Raw genomic sequence first — 5,853 nt, forward strand, 5'->3', positions numbered from 1 at the left:
TCTGTGGTGGTGTATGTTCCGTGGGCACTAACAAGAGTGTGGACCATGCTGTTGTTGGGCAGAGTGTTCTCTACATGTCAGTTAGATCTGTTGGTTGATGGTGTTGAGATCTTCTGTAATCTTTCTGATTTTCTCTCTGGTTTTCCTATCAATTGTTGAGAGAGAGATATTGAAGTCTTCAGCTATACCTGTGAATTTTTCTATTTCTCCCTCCAGTTCTATTAGTTTTTGCTTCACATATTTTTATGGCTCTGTTGTTTGGTGCATGCACACTCAATTTGCTATGTCTTCTGATGGATTGGCCCTTTTCTCACTATATAATTTCTCTATCTGTGCTTAGTAATTTTCTTTTCTCTGAAGTCACTTTATTTGATATTAATATAGTTTCTCATGCTTTCTACTTATTAATGTTGCACATAATATCTTTTTCCATCCTTTACTTTTTACCCTACCTATGTAATTATATCTGAAATGAATTTCTGTTAACATATATTTAGGTTATGTTTTCTAACACACTTCAAATTTCTGTCTTTTAATCAATGTGTGTTTATCATTTACATTTAATATGATTGTTGCTATGTTAGGGTTTAAATTAGTCATTTTACCTTGTTTTCTGTCATCTCTGTTTTTAGTTTCTGTTTTCTTTTTCCTGCTTTCCTGTGGGTTACTTGAATTTTTTTTTTAGAATTTGTTTTGATGGGGCACCTGGGTGGCTCAGATGGTTAAGCGTCTGCCTTCAGCTCAGATCACGATCCCAGGGTCCTGGGATCAAGCCCCACATCTGGCTCCTGGTTCAGTGGGGAGCTTGCTTCGCCCTTTCCCTTTGCCTCTCCCCCTGCTCATGCTCTCTCTCTCTCTGTGTCTCTCTGTGTCTCAAATGAATAAATAAAATCTTAAAAAAAAGAATTCTGTTTTATTTATCCATAGTGTTTTTGAGTGAATCTCTTTGTATAGCATCTTTAGTGGTTGTAAATTATACATGCATAACTTATCAGTCTACTGATGTGAACATTTTACCAGTTTGCATGAAGCATAGAAATCTTACCTTCCCTTACATTCCTTTTCCCTCTACTGTTTATAGTATAATTGCCTTAAATACTTTTCTACATACATTTAGAATTTCTTCAAAGTGTTATAATTTTTATTTCAATTCTCAAACATAGAAAATGCAAGAGGTAAAACAAAATGTGTTATATTTAACCTTATCTTTACTCATTCATTTTCTTTCCCAATGTTTTGTGAGGCTTTCTTTTATTATTTTCTTCCTGTTAATAGATCTTCCACTAGCCGTTCTCTTAGAATAGTCTTGCGGACAACAAATTCCCTTAGTTTTCCTTCATCTCAGAATGACTTGATTTCCCCCTTTATTCCTGAAGAATATTTCCTCTGAATATAGAATTCTGGCTTAAAAGTTATTTTCTTTCAGCACTTGGAAAATGTGGTGTCACTTCCTTCTGGCCTCCATGGTTCTAAAGAGGAAATTTGCTATCATTTGAATTGATTTTCTTTCCTGTAGGTCGGGTGTTGCTTTTCTCCAGCTGCTTCCAAGATTTTTACTTTGTCTTTAGTTTCCAGACATTCAATTATGATGTCTCTTGGCATGGATTTCATTAGATTCATCCTATTTAAAGATAAATATCTTGAATCTGTGCATTTGTGTCTTTTGCCAAATTTGGGGTATTTTCAGCCATTATTTCTTCAAATCCTGCCCTTTTTCCCTCTTCTGGGACTCCAATGACCCAAATGTTAAATCTCATAGCTCCACAGATCCCTGAGACCACTCATTTTTTCCCCAGTCTATTTTTCCTCTGTAGTATAGATTGGGTAGTTATTATTCTTCCGTCTTCAAGTTCACTGATGCTTTCTTCTTTCCCTTCCATTCTGCTGTTGAGCCCACCCACTGAGCTTTCTATTTCTATTGCCATACTTTTTCAGTTCTAAAAGTCCCATTTTCTTCTTTGTATCTGTTATTTCTTTCCCGAGACTTTCCATTTTTCATTTGTTTCAAATGTATTTCTAATTTCTCATTGAAACATTTTTATCATGGCTGCTTTAAAATTATTGTCAGATAATTCTAATATCTCTGTCATCTCAGTGTTATCATGTACTGATTGTCTCTTTCATTCAAGCTGAGATTTTTCCAAGCTCTTAGTATAATGAATGATTTTCAGTTGAAACCAGGATACCTGGGTATTATATTATGAGACTCTGGATATTATTTAAACCTTCTGTTTTAGATGGCTTCTTTGACACCGCTCTGGCAGGTGAACAGAAGGCACTGCCTTGTTATTGCCAAGTGGGGCTAGAAGTCCAGGTTCCTCACTCGGCTTCCATTGGCACCAAGGAGGGGAAGGACTCCTTGTTACTGCTGACCAGGGGTGAGAATTCTGGCTCCCTACTAGGACTTGCTGGGAGAGGCAGAAATGCTTCACTACTGTTTCCCACATGGCTTCTGCTGACACCACAGGTCAGGAAGTGTGGTGCTCATAACTTCTTGGCATGGATTAAAGTTCCAGCTCCCTACATAGCCTTCTCTGACACCATTTCATCAGAGAAATTGGAGCTCTTTGCTTTACAATCTGGCAAGGATGGAAGTCTAGGCTCACCTACTTGGCATGGCTAGGGGTGGTGTCATATTTATCCTGGAATGTTTGGCTGGACTACAGCATTTACTGACTAAAAGTTTTCTGTCGTACTAGGCATTCCCTTCCTGGTCCTTTGGCTAGAGATAGCAGGCTTTTGTTGTTTGCACTTGTTAGTGTTTCTAAGTTACCTGTTTCTTTAGCTCCATGCCTGGAGGTGTGAGGTGGAAAGAGAACCCAGAGAACTCATCACCATGTTGTTTCTTGGGTCGTGCAGTCCCCAGCTCATCTGCCTTCTTCTCTCAAACTTTCAGAGGCTCCTTATATAGTTTCAATATATAATGTCCAGTGTTTTAATTATACTTAGTGAGAGAAACAGCAGAAGTATGTCTATGCTGCCTTTCCTGGGCAATTTGCATTTTTAGATGTCAATTTTGCTTCATTTACTCAAGATCAGGAACTTAAGTTGGTTTATCACAGTACAAAGAGGAATACCTTTAAAAATTTTGCAAATCTCCAAGACCACATTATATTGCTTTGGTTCTGAGGAGAATTTTCAGAACAAAAGCTATCCTAATTCTACTCTAGTGTTAGGATGTAGTATAACTGTGTGACGCCCATGGAAATGTTCAGACAGTTTACCAAGGATTTCAGGATACTAATTCACTTCTTTGTGGTTTGACTTTTATATAAATCTGAAACCAAATTTATTTATTTATTTGTTTGTTTATTACTGTTACTATTGGAAACTGAGACAGAATTAGAGTGATGTCAGTCATGCTGCATATCTGGACACTCTCCTACCCCCAACCTGCATGGGTCCTTTTGAGTCCCTAGGAGGGGCCCTGGCAGTGCCCCAAATGGTTGCATATTTTATAAAATTTACAAGAATAAGGGTGTGAATTGTAATTGCTTATGATGATTTTTTTTCCACTCTGATTTCCCCTCCATTACATGTCTCCTTTTGTTGGGTGATTTTGGTGTGGCTACAGATATTTTGGGGTGCTGCAGACTGTTGAGTGGAAGTGAACTGGGGAATACACTTAATGAGTTCAGTGTGCTATATTCATATGATTCGTAGTTACTTCAGTGTATAGTTAAATTATTGGAAGTCATCTTAACCTGGTTATTGCCCACTGTGTTGAGTCCTGGAAAGTTAAAAGAAAAGACTGGGGACTAACTGAATAACAAATGTCATCAGTTGAAGGAATATTTCAGATTGGCCACTGCACAAGACAACTTGAGATGCCTTGTAATCTCAATGCTCACATATGATGGGAATTTGATAAGATTTTTCCCAGACTGGAAATAATACAAAACTTTATTCAGTGATGACATTACTGAATTCAGACATTTCAGTAATGACAAGTTGTGAAGTTGAAAATAACTTTTCTAACCTATCAGTAAGGAAATCAAATTTTAATCATCAATGCTAAAAGAAAATTCCATTTATCTTTCAATTTTCTCCATAGAAAATACCATTACAAAATTATCATCAAGAAACGCAGGAAAGAGATACCTAGGGGTAAGTTAGGATAGAAAATTAATTTTTAAAATTACATCATTTGGGGCACCTGGGTGGTTCAGTCAGCTAAGCATCTGCCTTCGGCTCAGGTCATGATCTCAGGATCTGGGATTGAGCCCTGTGTCAGGCTCCCTGCTCAGTGGAGAGTCTGCTTCTCCTTCTCCCTCTACCTCTCTCCCCGACCCATGCTCTCTCTCTTGCTCACTCTATCTCAAATAAATAAATAAAATCTTTTTTAAAACTCCCCCCAAAATAAATAAAATTACATTTTTCGGAATGTTGTGGTATTTGATGTTTAAAATTTGTAACGTCTTGTGATTTCTTTTCTCATTAAATAAATATTCACCTTTTACATCACACTTAGTTTTGTTTGCATTATTTCATGTTCTTTTTTAAAAAGCTTCCCAATTATGTAAGCTTTGGACCCCATGAATCTGGATCTGCCTGGGTGGGGGCCATTCTTGTGGCTTGAGAACACCCACAGAACCACTTAGTTTGGTTTAGTCAGGAGGCGATTTATTGATGGGCATGAGAAGCCTCACAGCACCATCAGGAAGATTGAAGGAGTCAGTTCTACCTGAGTTTCCAAAACCACAGAACCACAGAGCTGGGCTTGCTGACCACAATGCCAACCCTTCTCTACCACGTTGGGGCTGGTGCCCCCACTGCCACTGACTCTGGAACAGCTACCTCAGCTGCCCTTGGCATGCTCTCCATGGATGTCTGCCTGCCTGATGCTTCAAGATCCCCCTCTAGGTCACACTCACATGGTGTCTCCTGAGCAGACACCAAACCGGGCTGGGAAAAGGAGGGCAGTTTGGAAGTCAGGACTCACAATGCAGGGGGCTGTGAAAATGTCTGGAAGGGATGGACAATATTACGAGCATCTCCAGGCCCGAATGTGCATTACACCTACTGCATGACAAAAATCCATGGGGGTTCAGGTGTAGATAGGTAAATAAGGCAGGGTCCCAACTTCCAGGACTCCCAGGAGCATGGGGGAGAGAGACTCATGCCCAGACGCCCCAAGGGAGAGCACAAGGGCTCCGGCCACAGGCGCCCCTCACAATTCTCAGACTGTTTTCTGACAAGAGAGGACAAATCCTCTAACTGGTTTATTCAGAGGGAGCAGTGCCAAGGGATGACCTCCAGGGCCCTGTGACAGGCAATCTCCAGCTTAGAATGTCTTACTGTTGTTGCTGCTGCCTCAGGAATTCTCAGTTGCTCCTAAATGTTACATCCCACCACATATGCAAAAAAAGAAGGGGAGTTTTAAAACCTAAAATTACAATATATACCAAACAGCCGCTTCTTCCCTCACCCACAGAGTCCCAGAATATAAATTAGGGTGCTCACTCAGTTTCTAAATGTGTATGTATCTGCAGGATCAACAAATGAAAGAATAACAAATATTTCAAAATATAATCCTCCAGCAGATAAGGGTAGAACATTTGTTAAGAACATTCCTTCTGTAACCCAGGATGGGGAAGAAAGGTATCTTGGAGGTAGGCAACTACAGTGGTTATTTCAAATATAAAGACCGCAAGGAGAGACTCCCATGGACAGAGACAGGTGGAAAGGTAGTGCTGACTCACCTGGCCAGACTCAGGGTCCAGGTAGTCAGGCAAGAACCTCAGGGCTGTGCTGGGTGGGAACCTAGGGGGAGGTGGTAAGTTGGCACAGGAGTCAGCCACAAAATCATCAATGGTTGCCTTCAAAATAAATACGAAAACTCAAAGCCTAATA

This window comes from Eumetopias jubatus, unplaced genomic scaffold, assembly GCF_037043125.1.
Source record: "Eumetopias jubatus isolate StellerSeaLion01/CBP00866 unplaced genomic scaffold, mEumJub1_p1.0 scaffold_7, whole genome shotgun sequence".
Lineage (NCBI taxonomy): Eukaryota > Metazoa > Chordata > Mammalia > Carnivora > Otariidae > Eumetopias > Eumetopias jubatus.